This window comes from Gnatocerus cornutus, chromosome 3, assembly GCF_029298725.1.
Source record: "Gnatocerus cornutus isolate USDA-ARS CGAHR chromosome 3, icGnaCorn1.1, whole genome shotgun sequence".
Classification (NCBI taxonomy): domain Eukaryota; kingdom Metazoa; phylum Arthropoda; class Insecta; order Coleoptera; family Tenebrionidae; genus Gnatocerus; species Gnatocerus cornutus.
Window position 1 is genome coordinate 2218666 of NC_142235.1, and position 19693 is coordinate 2238358.

The 19693-nt window shown below is 33.0% G+C and overlaps 1 protein-coding gene across 7 annotated transcripts in view; it reads left to right on the top strand.

Moving 5' to 3' along the window:
• Positions 1–19693, top strand: part of LOC148176780 (uncharacterized) — a 264781-nt gene that overhangs the window by 155332 nt on the left and 89756 nt on the right. The window contains exon 2 of one of the 7 annotated variants that reach the window (XR_015769830.1): positions 9415–9431. The exons of the other annotated variants lie outside the window; for them this stretch is intronic. The gene's annotated coding sequence lies outside the window, so the exon portion shown is untranslated. Of the gene's footprint in view, positions 1–9414; positions 9432–19693 lie in introns of those variants that run through there. 7 annotated transcript variants of the gene reach the window in all.

Genomic DNA, 19693 nt, shown 5'->3' on the forward strand with positions numbered 1-19693 from the left:
ATTCTAGTCGTGAAATTTGTGTGCAAATATGTAGTACATGATTTTCCTCATTTTATTGCCACATGTTTAAAAATGCAAGTAATTTCTTAAAGAAGCTGCAGTTTTTATTCATTTCTAAAAATATATGCTATTAAGGACAAACTGCATTTTGAAAGTCTGCTCCTTGTTTGCAAAATGTATCCCCTGCAAAGTCTGCAAATCTAAAATAGAGAAGCTGTATTCTGGGTTGCCAAATAAAAAAAAACTTGTTATTTTGTTTAAATAAAACGTTACTCTTCGAGAGTTAGTAAAGCTATTTCAGATATAAAACATTATTCAGTAATTTTTTTTTAATTTTTTGATACTAATGACGTTATGCTAAATTTTTAATTTTCCACATTTACAGAACGTGAATATAGAGGTGTCCCAGAAATCGCGCCCCAGAGAGAAAGGGCTTATGGAGGCAACAATTCTGAACCAAAATTTTTAAACCATATTTTTTTAACTCAGAAAATAACCGAGGTAAGACAAAAAACTGTAACCAATCCCGAAGCTGAACAGAATTTGAAAATTGGTAACTATGGACACATACTATCATCCATTGGTCAGTTAAACACTAGACTTTCGTCGCCTAGGAAATTGAGATGGCCATATTTTATTACCTTTTTATCAGTTCTCGAATACTATTAAACTTAATAAATGTTTGTTTCGAAATTTACCATCTGTATTGCTGTCGGCACCCTCCCTTGCTCTCTGGGGCGCGAGTTCTGGGACACACTGTATAAAGGGTGCTAGATTTCTATCTTTTGACGGTGGCGGCAAATCCATATGTAAGTTAATGGACGATTTACTTATACATTTTTTTATATTATTTTAAACGAGCCACATTGAGGTGTTTCGAAAAAAGCCGGATACTGTAGAAAGGAGGTTATGATTGCGACCCTCTTAAAGGTAGTAGGAGTATATGCAATATTTGAGATTACTAAGTGATTTATTTGTGATTTTTTAAGACGTACTTGATCGAGTTACATTGCGGATTTATCCAAACAGTCGGAGACGGTGTTTGAAGGGTTGAGATTGCCACTCTTTGACGGGTGGTGGGCGCATAAGCGATATAGGGGATTACTAAGTGATTTATTTGTGATTTTTTGATGCAAAATTCATTAGGCTACATTACTATTGAAGGTGATAATGAAGATGAATAATGATAATCTATAGTCAGAATTTTATAACTTTGGTTTAAGGCGGCGATTTACTCAGAGCATTCTAGGTTTGCTGTGTCGTTTCTCTGCTGTAATCTTATAGTACAGCTCAGAAAGAGTAGACTTGGAGACAGCGATATAGAAAAAATAATGATAAAAAATAATAATATAAAAATAAAAACAAAAAATTTAAAAGCAACAACAAACCAATTATTAATTAAAACAAAAAACAAACAAACATAAAATTAGCCGAAATTATTAAAACAAAGACATTCCTTTGTCGCAACGCGAATTCACAAGCTCGAGTACCAAATTTGTTCAAGTAATGTTCCAAACTACAGTGAAACCTGTATAAAAAGGAATTGCAATCCGATGTTTACGTTTAAGCAGTTTTCCTTTTATACAACTTTTTTGAAAGCTTTGACATGTTTTCCGCAAAAAATTTCCAGCCAACAATTTGAAGCTTTCAAATTTTGATGTTCAAAACGTTCGGCGATAAATTTGGTTTGCGATTATAAAAGTAGACCTGATACATATAACTAGTTTAATTACTTCTTCGTTCTTGGTAACACAAATTTTCCGTAAAAATTTTTCGTTAAACTGATTTTTATTTTTTTTTCATATTTAAATTGAGTTATTAATTGTTAAACACTTAAATTATCACATTCTTGAACTCGGTGTAACTCTATTTATTCGTTTAAAGTGAACATGTTTTTTGTCCATCCATTGATTGCCCTGAATTCTCAATATCTAAATTTTTATTTGGAAGTAAAATTCTTGTTAGCTATAATAAAAAAAAATATAACCTAAAACCTCAGCTGAAGTACAATACAAGGTAAATAATATAAACAAGATAGTCGGCGTGTGACTTGTTTTCTAAACAATTCCCAATTGTTTCTAAGAAAATTTAAAAGAGTAAACAAAAAATTTACCTTTTAAATATGCAATAGTCCGTTTTTCTGCTGTTTTTTTAAAGGTTTCAGGTCTTTAAAATAGTCAATTTTGTAAAAATCCAAACAGTTTTACAATAAATATTTAAAATTATAAAATAAGTTATAGTAAATACAAACTTAACATAGAAACCGATCTAAGAGCCAAAAATTTGAAATATTAGTTAATGTAATAAAATAATTCTAAATAATATCGTCCATATTTGATAAAAAAAACTTTCAATACCTTAATAAATTAAAATTGCAAGGCAAGAAATATGTAACGAATACCGAAAAGAAGGTAAAAGAAGAAAAACTAAGTGGAATGTGCGATGTATTTGTCAAGTGCTGTATGCCCTGGTTCTAAAGAATCCAATCTGTAAATAAAAATTTGCTTCTTATCTAACTGGACTGTGAATGAACCGAACAACAAACAGAAAAACTTGATGTTGTCTAAATTCATAGTAAATCATAAATTAATAAAGCCAAGACACAAATCATTTTTGTTGTTCCTTTGACACTTTGGCCAATGGTCAACCTTCAACAAAGTCATTTTTACATCAAGTAATCTCTTTAAATTTTGACACAACGTGAAAGTTATCCTTTCACATCTGTTTTAATTTATTCAAATTGTTAAAAGTGTTATAGGTGTATTGTAAATGTGCGCTAGCGTTGGCACAATTGAATATGAACAACCAATAAAAATGCAAGCAAAATAACAATCTTCAGCAGATTTTACCATTTTTTAAACCCGCCAACAAAGAGTTTTATAAATAAACTTTTAAAAAATTAGTTATTTTTTTTACGATTTTTTAATAAAATTTAATAAAATTATTGATTAATTTGTATTGGTGAATATCATTATTTATAAATAATATCATGGCGCTTAGAACGATTTTTGAATTTCAACGTCAATAATTTTTTTCTCATTTGTCAAAAAGACAATATTTAAGAGTTCTCAATATCAAACTGCAAGTTTATTAACAAAGCTTAATAATATAGTTTTTGCACTCAGGTTAATGTGACAATGTCTAGTTTAAATAATTTCTCAAAATATGTGACTTGCCGCTGAGCCCGTTATTTAGGTATGTCAAGTCTTTAAATTTGAATCGACATCGAGTCGATCTCGAGACCAAATGGTCAAAGAAAAGAAAGTTAGTCGTTTATTATCGTACAATTTCGTTCATCTCACTTCTTGGACACATGTTATTTTTTCCCCCACCATCATGGTCACAGAGGGTTGGTTTCAACCTAAGATGTACGCAATTTATCCACAATTTGGGCGATGCTGGCTTCATGTAAATTTGATCCTACATGATTATAAAAGAATTAGCAGTGGAACGAACATAATATTCTTTTTGTTAAAGAATGGTTCTGTGTCGGGACGAAGAGCTTTTTACAAAAAGAATGTTATTTCCTGAGATATTTAGTTTTAAACTTGGCCAAATTTAACGATTTTCAACATTTTTTTTCATCATCATGTCATTACTTTTTTTCGAAAAAACTCAACGTCCCGACATTAATTACTATCTTAACTGCAGTTTCACAAAATTTGAACTGATTTTTTTCACAGACAACGGAATAATATCGAATTTTGTGAGGCCTGAAAACATACATTTTTCTGGAGGTAAATCGCCGCCTTAACTCCGCCTACCTTTGGGGCCAATTGAATTTTAGCTGGAAGTCTGATTTAACTCTGCAACATTTTGAAGAGTTTGTTGATATTTGCCAGAAGCCGGAGTAGAAATGTCTACACATTAGAAGACGAAATAAGATCAAAATCGACGAAGATTTCACGATTAATTAAATTCCCGCGAAACTACAAATCTTCTTGACAAGTGTGACATTAGAGTTGTCAAATTTTTGATTATGTATTGTGTAAAGGAGGCTAGCCATTCCTTGATTCGACAAATTCAAATCGTCATTTGTCTATGTGGGCGGGGATAAACCAAAGTTACAAAATTCCGACTATAGTTAGGTTAAGGGTTGAGTTTTACCCCTTTTCACATGTAGAAGCAAAATATTGATTGAAGATGAGGCAGAAGGTCATGACGGTGTCATTTTGTCAAAAACTGTGTAGAAAAAGCAAGAAGATCGGTGGAAATTCGCATGTGAAAAAGGACTGCGTGTTATTGAGGCGAATGACTTCGCCGAAAGTGAATCCGGTAAATTGACGCCAACTTCAACGACGTCACAATACTAATGCTCGTTTCAGGTTCCTCGTTGTCTCGCAGTTCTTGGGGCACCCCCAACCTTCCTTCTACATACTTTTAAATTACCAGATTCTCTTCCTCTCTGTACTAATCTTAAAATAACATTTCGGCTAGGGGGTTGCCTATTTCCTGGACAGTAGCTGTTGCACTGCGATTACACTCATTTAACAAAACCATATCAAGATATTCTTCCGGAGTAAACATAATTAATTATTAAATACAATGAAACCACAAATCAACGTTTGGAATGACTTTCTATTTGTCAGAAATACTTTGTTATGACATAACAGTCAATCATTTTTTGCAACAATTAAATATGTTTCTATAATTTAAAATACAGGGTGTCCCAGAACTCGCGCCCCAGAGGGCAAGGGAGGGCGCCGACAGCAATACAGATGGTAAATTTCAAAACAAAAATTGACAAAGTTTAATAGTATTCGAGAACTGATAAAAAGTTAACAACCAATCCCGAAAGCTTATTCGAGAAGTGGAGTAAAAGGCCATCCCAATTTCCTAGGCAACGAGAGTCTAATGTTTAACTGACCAATGGATGATAGTGTGTGTCTAAGGTTACCAATTTTCAAATTCTGTTTAGCTTCGGGATTGGCTACAATTTTTTGTTGTCTTATCTCAGTTATTTTAAGTGAAGTTTACTGTAATGGTTTCTCTGCATTTGAGACACTTTTATAAACAAACCTTTATGTTATTTTCGAGGATATTTGCAACAATTTACATGAATTTTTTGACATTTTGGGAGTTAGATTTTTTGCAAAATAAATAAAGACGTTTTTAACCCATTTGGAATTTATTAATTGTTATAATAATTAACAATAATTTTCACGACAGAGAAATCATATTACATACCTCAATTTCAAAATCTGAAGTTTGGACGTTGTAACCGACAACATCTTCTCCAACAGAAGTACTTTCGTTAAGACAGTTTAGATTGAAAAATAATCAAATGATACGTTTTTTTGAAATGTTTTGAAAAGTATAAATAGTCACGGATTGCTCATTTGATCGTTTAGACCGTAAACAACAAAAAGGGAGCATGTGGGGTGGATATTTTCTGCTAAAATTAATAATGGTTTTAGAGGTTAGTACCGCAAGGTTCAAATTGTGGCCTTAAGAGTTAAGATACTGGTTGAACGGATCTTTTATAATAAAGAAAGGTGTATAAGTACAAGGTGTTTATAAATGTTTCTAGCATTAAGGGAGGCTCTGGAATTCCTGTCGTACACCATTTTGCCACTTTGTTTTCATAGTGAATATGACTATCTTAAAAATTATTTATAACGTTATTTACGACAATGACGTTTCAGTTACAGTTTTGTGTCCAATTATTTGATTTTTAGGTTTTAAACCACAGCTAGAACAGTTTATTTCTTAAAACTTAAAACCATGGAATGATTTTGGTCCACCAGTTCTGATAGACCTTGTATTATAGATTCTAACAGGTCAGACGCAATTATATAAATTCCTGGAACAAACATGTTTTTATATCAATTTTACAAAATTTAATATTAATTAGAATCTCAGAATCTCAAAACAGACAAATATGTCGCTTCTCTACTACAAATATGTCGCTACTTTCCTCTCAATATGAAACAATCGATTTCATAGCGACTTATGTAAGAAACTTCAGATGTAATTTTTTAAAATTTGTGGCGTTTGCTCTACTATAAAGTTGGAACTTGGTGAAGTTAAAAAGTGAAAGTAAGACAGTAATGCTTCAAAATGATAGTGTTGCAGTGTTAGAACTTTCAGAATTACAAAGCATAATATAAAAAAAATTAAAAAAAAACTTTCTAGGACATTTTATCAATAAGTACCCTTTTAAAAATGTTCAAAAAATTTTTAGTTTTTGAAAAACTTTGATGCTTTGAACATGAACTCGAGATCAATTGATCACAATGTGTTTTTACTTTTTCTTGTTTTCACACGTTAATGTCTACTAATGAGCCAGACTCAAATTGATCCCTAACGTTACGAATGAAAAATTAATGAGCTTTATGCTACTTTATTTACGAGTTTATGAACATTACGTTTGAAAAACAAACTCTTTTAACTTTAAAAAAACTGAAGGTAATGATAGTACCTAATGATCTCTACGATTATCTGAAATGAAACGCTCCAGAAAGAACGCAACACCAACCGCTGTCAAATTTTACAAGGAAGGTAATAGCCATTTTTTTTCTTTTTTGATAAAAAAGTGATGACTTTTTTCCAGATGATCCCCTTTGGCTACTTCGTCTTCTCTATGTCGATTCTTTTCAAAACGTTTTTGTAAAAGTTTTAACAGGAGTCATTTCCATCATCATTACTCTGTTGTTGCTTTTCCAAAGTGTTCTTTTCCTGCAAAGGTTTGATTTTCAGTACTTTATGAAGTATTTTCCAACTTATGGTGGACTTCTTTTTGTAAGTACAACACGTGTTTAATTTCCACTACATATTTTTCTAGATTTGTTTTTGTATTTTGACAATCCCCATGATGGTAACAGTATACCAAGACCCAATTAACAAATCAGAATTCTGGAGTATGAACATGGCCGGTGTCGCCACCAAAAGAAGAATTCGTTTGGAAGCTCTCCATTTTAACGTTTTTGCTGTGGTGAACACAGCTTTGACTTTATGTTGTGGATTTACGTTCATGCAGCCAATAGACGATGACAGCGACATTTTATTTCCATTGGCTATTTTTAAACAGTTTGTTCCAAAACAGGAAAAACTTGTTTCTTTAATTTTTAGATTGAGCTCTATTCCGATTTCTTTAATGACGCCGGCTCCGATTTTCATGACTTGCTACTTCATGGGCCGTTTCCGCATTAACTTTTATTTACTGCTTGATTTTTTGAAAGGGATTGATGATGGATTTAAAGACGAAAAAACATTGTTGTTTTATCAGAAAGAGTACCAAGAAGCAGTTGACCGAAAATTGAGAGCGGCCATTCAGAGACACATCTATCTACATCAGTATGTGTTTTCTTCTGATTCTTTTTTTTTATTGTCTTTTTAGTATCGCAACAAACGTCATACGTAAACTGAATCCTCTGATAGTCTTATACAGCATCACCACTGTCATTTTGGGCATCTGCATCTTAATTTTTGGCTACACTGTAAGTACATCTGTATTTAACTTCTTAACCTGTTCAAAAGTATCCAGACTCCTTGGTGAAAGAGTACCTAAGAATCTGCTTTTTTATACCACTAGCAACACTGAATTTCGTTCTCATTATATTGTCAGGACAGATGGTGGAGGATGTCGTAAGATTTTGGCTTCTTTCATTCATTTGTTCCAATGGTTTTTGTAGTCAAACGAGTTGTGGTCACAGCTGTCAACAACAAATTGGTACAACTGGAGTGCTGATAATAAAAGGAATTATTTAATGTTTTTGATAAATGCGCAAAAGACTTTTCAACTGACATTTTCTAAGTCTATGACAATTAATTTTGATTTAGGGGTTGCGGTGAGTACTTAAAATAACAAAATTACATTTACAAAAAGGCTTTCTAGATTCTGAAACGGATATATTCGATGGTTTCTATATTAAGCCAAGTGTCCAACACCAGCAACTGAACAGCTACGTAGTTAGTTCTTAAGTAGCTATTTAGAATTAAGAGCGCAAAATTGCACATTGAAAAATATCAACCGTATGTTGATGAATTTACAAGTTCTTTGGTGTTGTCAAATTTGATAGTTTATTCACACATTGCCGATTGAAAAATAGGTTCTTTGTAGCACGGCAGTTTTGAAATCAAAAATGTGAATTTTGTATTTGCATTTATGAAAATAATTTTGACAACAAACGTTTCTTTTACTTTGTACTAGAAAAATGTCAACCGTACGTTGATGAATTTACAAGTTCTTTGGTGTTGTCAAATTTGATAGTTTATTCACACATTGCCGATTGAAATAGTATATTAAAACACCGAGTTTCATAAGGCAATTTTTTAGGCACGAATCCAAGTTTATAAAACGAGCGGCAAGGCCGCGAGTTTTATAATGGATGAGTGCCTAAATGGCCTTATGAACGAGGTTTTTATATTATTTTTTCTAATTTGTTCTTGTAACAGAGCTATTTTCGCTATTTTCCAATTCGTTTTCAGTGCTAGAATATCCATTTCGATACGGAATGTTAGAATAGCTTTGTTTCCAGAGCAACTTGGGAATGTTTAAGATACAAATTAGGAAAAATAGGTTCTTTGTAGCACGGCAGTTTTGAAATAAAAAATGTGAATTTTGTATTTGCATTTATGAAAATAATTTTGACAACAAACGTTTCTTTTACTTTGTACTAGAAAAATGTCTACCGTACGTTGGTGAATTTACAAGTTCTTTAGTGTTGTCAAATTTGTTAGATTAAATTCTTAAGTAGTTATATATGTTTGTATCTACATATAAGTAATATAAATTGCACATTAAACAAGCGGTCCAACAACAACTTACCCTTAAATTTGAGGAGTCAATTTTAGTTGGAAGGGGGACACACAATACAAGTGATTATACCTTTTTACATTTTACCCTCTCTGAGGGGTGAAATTATTTCCATTAATTTTTAAAGATACCTATAGATATAAGGACATGGCACCTTTTTTGAAAAGTCTATTGAAGAGCTTTGAGGTGATTTTTTTTGTTTCTAGCCCCTATAAAAAATAACTAGAAATGATGTCAACAAATAACTCCTGAAATACTTTAAAATGTCCAGGAGGGTAACAAAAAAAATTTGTATGGTTGTATGACTGTTGGAGTGGAACACTTTCACTATTTTTTTAAACTGGTGTTTTTTAATTGCGAGTTGAAATCAAATGAATGCATGTATTATCGTAAAGCTTTTTAAAAGCTTTTAAAAAACTTCAATATCCTATAACTTTTTTAAAAAAAGAAAGAAAAAATCAGTAAAATCAACAAAATACGTAAATCAGCTGCTACTGCAAATCCATACTATTCACTGAAACCATAAGAAAAATAGTTTTTGTTTGAAGAAAAAGTTGATTTGTACCAAAATATTGACTGTTTTGTCCTTCTTGTTATTATTTTTGTATTTTTTAACTTTTAAGGTGATTTCCACCCTTTCGATGATCTACCAAAAGTTTGTTTTTTTTTTTTAAATGAAATTTACGTATTTTAGTCTTATTTTAATGTTTTGTTATGCTGATACGTAAATTGATCGAAACTGTGTAGTTCTAATAATTTTTTATAGGGGTCAGAAAGAAAAAAATGCGTACACGACCGTAAAGCTCTTCAATGAGCTTTTCCAAAAAAGTGCTTTGTCTTTTAGGTTAAGGCTGTAGAGGGCGTTTGCCGCAATATTTGTACATCACTCTTTAGAGTGCGCTTACGCACCTCCTACTCAACCACACCAGTTTACTTGGGTTGCTATTATTGTAAAGCGAGTCGGTTCACAACCTGAGAAAAGGAACCAAGAACCTGTATCAGTAGTGCAATAAACGGTAGAAAGCATTTCCGAATCAGCGCATTATTTTAACACACGACGCTAACTACGTGGTCACGTGCCTAAGTCGCGTAGCCCAAACATTGTCATATAGCTATTTTTAAAAATTTGAGGTATTAATTTCACCCCTCAAAGGGGGGGTTGACTATAGAAAGATGTAATTACGTATGTTGTATTTAAAGTCGTAAACAAAGTGAAATTTAAAAATATCTAAATTTTGAAAAATTTTGGGTCTCCAAATGTGAGGTTTCTTTTTATTATTTTTTTATTAGTTAAAAACGCTCAAGTTTGAAATCCAAAAACATGGAACGAATCATTTTACATTTAAGACTCAAATATCAGTACCTAACAACTTTAACGAATTTAATAGAATATTAAATCAACAAAAGTTTCAAATATTTGTCTGTTGAAGCCTCTTGAAGACCAAAAGAATCTATAATTTTGGAAAGATTTTGAGAAGCTTGAATGTGAAAATATGAATGTGCAAATAAAGAAAATATAAAAAATTTCAAGTTCAATATATTAAAAGGACGTTAAGATATCAAAAAATTAGAAAGTTAAAATAGTATATGTAAAATGTAACAAGTTTTATCAACGTTTCTTAGGCACGAGCAAAGCAAATGTTTAAGGTACGAGTGTCTAAAGTAGTTTGTAAACGTGTTACATAATATACATTTTTTACGACTCTGCTATGTTATGAAAACGCCCACCAATTACAAATTAAGTTTTGGTCTTGGTGTCAAGAATGCGGACTAAAAAGTTTTTTTTTTACTATAGCCTAAGATCCTTAATGTGATAAATTTGAAAATCCGATAAACTAAGAAAAACTTGCAAAAAAAAACAATATAAAGGAATCAAAAAGTTAGTGACTTTTGGAAAATTTCAATTAAAAAAATTAAATAACATGCCTAAGAATTCAATTTTTCTGAAAATTATTATTAGATACGATTTTAGTTTTTTTCTTTCATCCGAAAACTTTGGTTTCTTATTTTTTCTATTAACTTGGTTCTATAGAAACTTAAAATTTACTTCAAAATTTAGAGATTAAAATAATAAAAATAAGATAATGATATATAAATAAATAAATAAAAAAACAATGTCCCCCTCCCAACCAAAATTGACCTGTCTCAGTGTTCTTTAAAAATATACGGGTAAATGCCCCAAAACGCCTCTGTTTCGTTTTCGTTGGCCCACCCTGTTTATATCTTATTACCCTAAACTCGAGCACCTTTTTAAAAGAGGCTAACGGGGCACTCCTGCATGCAAAAAAATGTTTATTAAATAAATTTCACACTCTCTATCTTGGCTGTAGAAATCATTTTTGACGAACACGCAGAAAGAATAGCATTTTCGTCGACTCTTGCGCTGTCCGTTCTGATAAAGCGGAAGCGTGGAGCACGTGTTCCGGTTAATCCGGCCTCCGAATAATAATGTTGTACATATTTATGCCTACCTCTTTCTTTGTTACTGTTTTAAAATTAATAGAGATCGATTGGGTGCTTTCTAAGTTTCGCATTGAACATTATCAAAGTTAAAAATGAATCGTCTTTCAAAAATAGACGTGACTTCTACATATGTACAACGTGTTTATAAATGTTTCTAGCATCAAAGGTGGCTATGAAATGTCAAAAAAATTTGCCGCTCATTATAAATGTGGGTTTTGATTTTTCAACTGACATTTGTAGTTAACCTCAATCATGGAGAAAGTAAACTTTGAGAAGAAAACTGTTCTAGTTGTGGTTTAAAACCTGAAAATCAAAAATTTGGGCACAAAACCGTAACTGAGACGTCGTTGACGTAAGTAACATTATAAATAATCTTCAAGATAGTTATATTCACTATGAAAACAAAGCGGCAAAGTAGTGCACGACAGGAATTCCAGAGCCACCCTTGATGCTAGAAACATTTATAAACACCTTGTATTATACCAAATTACAAACTTAGGAATCAAGGCAAAGTACCTTATTGAGCTGTTTTGAAAGTTATGTAAGTACCTAATTTATCGTAAATTACAAAGCATAATATAAAAAAATATTAAGAAAATAATCCTTTATAGAACATTTTATAAATAAGTACTTATTTAAAAATTTTAGAAAAATTTTTAGTTTTTGAAAAACTTAGATGCTGTGTACATTAACTAGAGATCAATTGATCACACGATATTTATACTTTTTCTTGTTTTCACACGTTTATACATATCTACTAATGAGTCAGACTGAAATTGATTCCTAACGTTACAAATGAAAAATTAATGAAATTGATGCTACTTTATTCACGAGTTTATGAACATTACGTTTGAAGAACAAACAAAGTCTTCTAACTTTAAAAAAAACTGAAGGTAATGAAAGTAATGATCTTTACCATTATCCAAAATGAAACGCTTCAGGAAGAACGCAACACCAACCGCTGTCAAATTTTACAAAGAAGGTAATAGCCAGTTTTTATTTGATAAAAAAGTAATAACTTTTTTCCAGATGATCCCCTTTGGCTACTTCGCCTCCTCTATGTCGATTCTTTTCAAAACGGTTTCTTAAAAGTCTTAACAGGAATCATTTCCATCACTCTCGCACTATTGTTGCTGTTTCAAAGTGTTCTTTTCCTGCAAAAATTTAATGTTCAGTACTTTATGAAGTATTTTCCAACTTATGGCGGATGTCTTTTTGTAAGTACAGTATAACCTCGATTATCCATTCTTCTCGGGACCGGAGCCTGCACGGATAGTCGAGGTTCTACTGTACCACACATATTTAATATCCACTACATATTTTTCTAGATTTGTGGTAGTATTTTGACAATCCCCATGATCTTAACAGTGTATCAAGACCCAATTAATAAATTTGAATTCTGGAGTATGAACATGGCCAGTGTCGTCACCAAAAGAAGAATTCGTTTGGAAGCTCTCTATTTTAACATTTTTGCTGTGGTGAACACAACTTTGACTTTATGCTGTGAATTTACGTTCATGCAGCCAATAGACGGTGACAGCGATATTTTTTTTCCATTGGCTATCTTTTGGCAGTTTGTTCCAAAACAGGAAAAACTTGTTTCTTTAATTTTTAGATTGAGCTCTATTCCGATTTCTTTAATGACGCCAGTTCCGCTTTACATGACTTGCTACATCATGGGGCGTTTCCGCTTTAACTTCTATTTATTGCTTGATTTTTTGAAAGGAATTGATAATGGATTTCAAGATGAAAAAACTTTGTTTTATCAGAAAGAGTACCAAGAAGCTGTTGACCGAAAATTGAGAGCTGCCATTCAGAGACACATCTATCTACATCAGTATGTGTTTTCTTCAGGTTCTTTTTCTTTTTATTATCTTTTTAGTATCGCAACAAACGTCATACGTAAACTGAATCCGCTGATAGTTTTATACAGCATCACTACTGTCATTTTAGGCATCAGCATTTTAATTTTTTGCTACACTGTAAGTACATCTGTATCTAACTTCTTAACCTGTTCAAAAGCATCCAGACTCCTTGGTGGAAGAGTACCCAAGAATCTGCTTTTTTGTACCTATAGCAATATTGAATTTTATTCTCATTATATTGTCAGGACAGATGGTGGAGGATGTCGTAAGATTTCGGCTTCTTTCATTCATTTCTTTCAGTGGTTTTTGTAGTCGAACGAACTGTGGTCACTACTGTCAAGGACAAATTGGTACAACTGGAGTGCTGATAATAAAAGGAATTATTTAATGTTTTTGATAAATTCGCAGAAGACTCTTCAACTGACATTTTCTAAGACTATGACAATTAATTTTGATTTAGGGGTTGCGGTGAGTATTTAAAATAACAAAATTACATTTACAAAAGGGCTTTCTAGATTCTAAAACGGATATATTCGTTGGGTTCTGTATTAAGCCAAGTGTCCAACACTAGCAACTGAGCAGCTACGTACTTAGTTCCAAAATAGCCATCTGTGTATTAAAAGCGCAAAATTGCACATTGAAACATATCAACCGTACATTGATGAATTTACAAGTTCTTTGGTGTTGTTAAATTTATTAGAGTTTATTCTTAAGCAGTTATATCTTATATGTATGTTTGTTTATCTTATAAGTAACATAAATTATACATTATATCTTACTACCGTGAACTTGAGCACTAGTTTTAAAGGGGGCACTCCTGCAAAATGCGAAAAAAATGTTTATTAAATAAATTTCACTCTTATTATTCACATTCATACTATTATCTTATTATCTTAGCTGTAGAAATCATTTTCAACGCATTCACTAGAATTCGAGCGGCACACAGAAAAAAGAGCATTTTCGTCGACTTTCGCGCTGTCTATTCTAACCATTTAGATTATCTAAGCCCAGCCAGGTCAATTGGAAAATCGACCAGTACAAGTTTGCACAGAAAGACGCGACGTCAAGTGCAAGATTCAGTTTATTTTCTCAGTTCCAATTTAGTAAATATGTAATTTGATCTCATGTTGGATTGACGCAGCAATCTGGGGCTTCAGATTTACCTGTTGAGCTTAATATTGAACCAAAATTTCCTCCAACGCAAAAAAACTCGACAAGTTAATTATGAACACAACAAGAATTCCGCAAAAGATCCCACTTTTAATTTTAAAGTCAATGTTTTTTAACAATTATTTTAATTGTCCGAAGTCATAACAATTTTTTTCGAAGAAATCAAATTTTCCACTCATGAAACAGAGAGATTCAGCCATTAAAAGCGCGAATGTCATCAAACTTGCCAATCGCTAAGTAATCGTGATTTTTCAAATTGTCGTTTATAAATCTATGGCTCTGTAAAGAAACATTGCGCGCATTAACAAATTTAAGGTAGGTATGTAAACCAACAGTTAAACGAAACCTTACAAATATCATTTGTTAAGTTTTTAACAACACAGTTTCGAAACTTCCTCGTCCCCTCAAATTTTATGTAGAGATTGTCGACACTGCATCCTTACTTACCTAATCTACAGGTGTCCCAGAACACTTGCACTTCCTTTTAATGGAAAATTCTCCATCAAAATCTGAGTTGATTGTCGTATCGCACAATTGTTTAGTGATTTTATAGTATTCGAGTTATAAGCATTTAAAGTTGACCATTCTCAGCGCATTTCCGTGTAATTTAAGAAAAAATTTTTGCAGGTAAATAAAAAAATAAAAGTTACAGCGGAAAGAACATACTGTATAATTTGGGTTTCTGTGCTTTTTCGTAGAAAAAAATCTCTACGTGCCGGACTTATTCCATGTTGATATTTGAATTCAGAGCACTTGAATTTAATAGATAATCATCAAAATAAATCGAGGAGGTAATTTTTTTTGTGCGCCTCCGTCATTTTTCATGAAATTTGTGATCTCATTTGCGGCAAGAAAATCACCTTTTGAATGTCTAGGCAGTCAAACGTGACATTTCGAATAGTTGGTTTTATTTTGCAAGTTGGCGTCGCTGCATAAATGTCAATTGTGTCAATTTGTGTGCCGATTTGGAGACCAATGACCTTCAAAATAATAAAGGTAAATTAATTAAGTAAAGATACCACAAAAATTTGCTGAAACACATTTGAATTTAAATTAATCTGCAATCGTTTGATTTGAATGGAATACTACCAACCTATTTCCCAGCTGATGAATTCCCCTAAATGAGAAAATGACGTTTTAAATTCAAACCAAAGTCAAAATAAATAACTATTAATAATTGTCGGCGCACAAAATTTCGTGTTTGACACGGCTAGAAAATGTTTTGGAAATGCAAGGAAAGCCAAATGACCATTTTCTTGCCTAGTGAAACAAATAACTATTGCATTTTGTTCCCTATTGTTCCAAAAAATAAGGCAACGACACGCGGTGTTCCCAAGCGGTCACCCATCCAAGTACTGACCGCGCCCGACGTTGCTTAACTTCGCTGATCAAACTAATAGAATAGAATAGAATAGAACGTGGCTTTATTTTAGTATTGTTTACAAACAATGTTGGGCAGTTGCCCGATTAAACATAAAGTTTTAACATTGCATTTCCTACCTAAGCATGCGTGTATTAATTTTTTTATCTGGCTCCCAAATTGGGAAGAACCGGTAATTGCTTGAGTTAATTTTTACTAACATTTTCTAATTTGTTATGTATTTGCTTGGTGCGGGAAAAAGCTAACCCTCTTATTGACTGATCAAACGAGAAGCAATTCAAATTGAACAGGTTTTTTATTCAGTTGAAGTTATGCATGCAATCAAACTAAGATAATACATATCACACTTAAGATTAATTAATGCTAATGTGTGGCGCTGATGCCTTAACCTAGCCTACATTTATTATACAAATCTAAGATATTACATTTACTTTATGGCTCACCGGCAACCTTGGTTGCTTACATTTTTGGTGTTTTAGCCTACTTATCGGTTACGTTAATTTAGGGAAAATGAAATACAAGTAAAAACCCTAACCTTATTATCTACTATGTACAAAAATTATTAAAACTATTTACAGTTGACCTCAAAGAGGTCTTTGGACTTCCGGCCTGGTTTCAGTTTCCAGGGAGCTCCTGGGCTCCTGGTGCGGTATGGTCTAGAGGGGAGGTTTCAGGGGGCTCCTGGACTCCTGTTCCGATATGGTCAGTGGCTGCTTGGTTGTCGTTTACGGTTCTTCTTCCACTGCCTTTTGCCTGTAACAAAATTCAGCGGATTATCCGGTCTAGATTGGGGACACCCGAGTGCGGGAACTTGTGAGTTCCTGCTGGGTGTTTCAGGGATTGTTTGAGAAGAGGTACGTGCCGCACCTGCTTCTCGTAGAATTTATCGGAAAAGGAATGGATGTAATGGTGTAGGAGTGGAAGATTCGCGTCCTGATGAAGTTGACGGAGCGGAGTGTATCTGTCTGCGTTAAGAGCAAGTCTTAAGCATTTATTTTGAAATCTTTGCAAAGGAATTAGTGGTGTGTGTGGTTTGTGCCGATAGATGGGCGCTGCGTATGTTATGATCGGGCGTAAGATGCATTTGTACAGAAGCAACTTATTTCTCGTGTTCAGATAATTGTTTTTGACCAACAATGGGTACAATTGCTTGAGGACGGCTTCACCTTTTTGTCTCGTTTTCTTTATGTGTTCATTTAGGTTTAGCCTTTTGTCTAGGGTGACTCCTAGATATTTCACTGAGTTCTTGATTTCAATGTCACTGTCCCCTACCTTAAGTTTTTTAATGATCTTTAGCCCGGTGAACCTTTTTGCAAAAATGACCGTTTCCGTTTTGTCCGCATTGAGTTTAATCTTCCATTTTGCCTAGAATTTCTCGAGTTGATTAATGTGGATCTGAACTTGTTTGAGTGCGACCTGACCTGAATGGGACTTAGCGTAGATTGCGGTGTCGTCCGCGTACAATGCTAAATTGGTTTGTGCAAATTTAGTGATGTCATGAATGTAAATATTAAATAGTATTGGCCCTAGCACGGAGCCTTGTGGGACTCCCGCATTTATTGATTTCAGTTCTGACTTTTCGCCTTCTACCTTTACTCTGAACTTTCTTTCTGTCAAGTACGAGTTTATTAATTTAGTTATGTGCGTTGGGAACTTTAATTGTATCATTTTGTAAATGAGTCCTTTTGTCCAGACTTTATCAAATGCTTTTTCAATATCAAGACATGTCATTGCTGTTATGCTTTTCGTGTTGTAATTATTGGTTATGTCATTTATTAGTCTGAGGACTTGTTGTGTTGTGTTATGTCGTTCCCGAAAACCAAATTGCTCTGGCGGTAAAATTTTGTTTTCTTTAATGTGTTTATTGATTCGTTTTAGGATTACCTTTTCCGCAACTTTTGATATTGTTGGTAGAAGGCTAATTGGTCTGTATGCGTTTGGTGCGTTTGGGTTTTTCCCCGGTTTCAAAATGGGGATGACATCTGCTATTTTTTTCTAAGTTTTTCTGGGAAGATACAAAGATTAAGCATGGCATTTATTATGTTTGTTAATTGTTTTACAGCTTTCGCTGTAAGGTTTTCAGGATTCTGTTTTCTATGCCGTCATTTCCCGGGGCTTTGTTATTTGGTAATGTGCTTATGATTTTTGCGATTTCTGTGGGTAGACGAGAAGCGGTATTTTCAACGTGGTATGGCCGTTGCCTATATATTAGAGTGTGATCGTGGTTCAAAAGCAGTTCTTTCTAATTATAAATTTCATTTTTTAGTGGACCCCGGGCGTTTAAAAAAAAAATTCAATATTCGATCACCGGAAAAGTTTTGTAACTAACTCTATGGTTAACTGACTCACTACTCCTTGTTAAGAACCCTATACCTCCGTGCAAATTTTAGTGGCGAAAGGTGTATGTGAGCGCGGAGTGTATGTAGACTTTAGGGTATTTAGCGGCTGTTGGCAATACGTTTGAAGTGGGGTAGTGGGTCACTGTCAAAATAATAGTAGATTACATACCGAGGTGGGAAGTTCATGATTCCTCTCGAAAGAAAAAGTTTGTCACCGAGGCGTCAGCCGAGGTGGACAATTTCTCGAGAGATAGGAATCGAACTTCTACCGAGGTTTGTATACTATTTTATTCACAATCATTTAAAAAATATAATAAAGAAAGTTAAAAGTCCAATATTGTTAAACGTTTATTTGCTTCCAAAAACTGTTACTAAAATTACTTCCGCCCATGCTCTACATTGGAAATGACTCATTTGGAGTGGATATATGTAGACAACCACTTTTTCACACGCGCACGCATCAAGAGAATAAGTAGTTCAATTTGGTACAACCTCCTACCAAAGTCGCTACTTTTTTCCTCGCATCGATCGTGGATTAATGGGAATCATTAATGCATAATTTTGATCTAAGGGCAGTCGTCCATAAGGCAGTTAACACTAATGAGGGAATGAAAGGAGTGACTATCAATGTTTCTATCTTGTGGTATGGACGGTGGCTTTAGTATTATTGAATCTACAGGGTGTTTTTGAAATACACTACTAAACAAAACATGGTAACTTGTGAAGAGAAGTAGCATCAATTGACAAAAAATGTTGCAGGTAGAAGTCTTTTCGTTTTCGAGATAAAATTAATTGAATATTTGGTCAAAATTTCCAGTTCACCACTTGATTAAAGAATATAATGTTGATTGGTGAGCACCAACTCACGGTTTGTTGTTTTAGGTAGATATTTTCATTAGTGGTGTTTCAAGTAAGGAGTAAAAAGTGTTTATTTTTTTATCGTTCGAAAAAACAAAAAAATAGTGAATTTGATTGACCAAGACCGAATTTAATTGTTGGTAGTATTTTTTAAAAACACCCAGTATGTATTTTTTCAATTCCTACTGATAAATTAGTCATTTCATCTTAAATTCAATTATTCAAACAATACTTTAATCAAAAGAATGAAAAACATGTTTACAGCAACTCTTAATTTATACTGCTGTTGTTGAAAGAAAATTGTATGATTTCAAAAACTTAAATATTTTTTTTCGTGGATAAAATTTTGGTTTATTCACTTTACCAGGAATTTCTATTATCAAAGTAAATTTTAAATGTCATGCCTGAATCGAGTAAATTAGTGAAGTTACAAGCTGAATTTAAAATTTTTCGAAATTTTTGGTAGGTAAAGTACGTTTTGAAAATGCAAGTTTCTAAAATCTATGCCTTTTCCGCTATAAAGTTGAAACTTGGTGCACTTTAAAAGTAAATCTCAAAAAATAATGTTTTAAAATTTCATTGCTGTAGCGTTTAAACTACCACAATAACGGAGTGTACAAGTATAAAAAAGAGATTTTTTTAAGAAAGTGTTGATTTGATTATCTAAACAATGAACTCAAAAACTGTGACTTGCCCAAACTTCATGGCTGTGACGTGTAAATTAGTGAAATTACAGCCTGACTGAAATGAAAATAAAAATTTCTAGATTTTGTGCCTTTGCGCAATGAAGTTGGAACTTGGAGCAGTTAAACAGTGAATCTAAGCTAGTAATTTCTTCAAATTTCATTCCTGTAGTTTT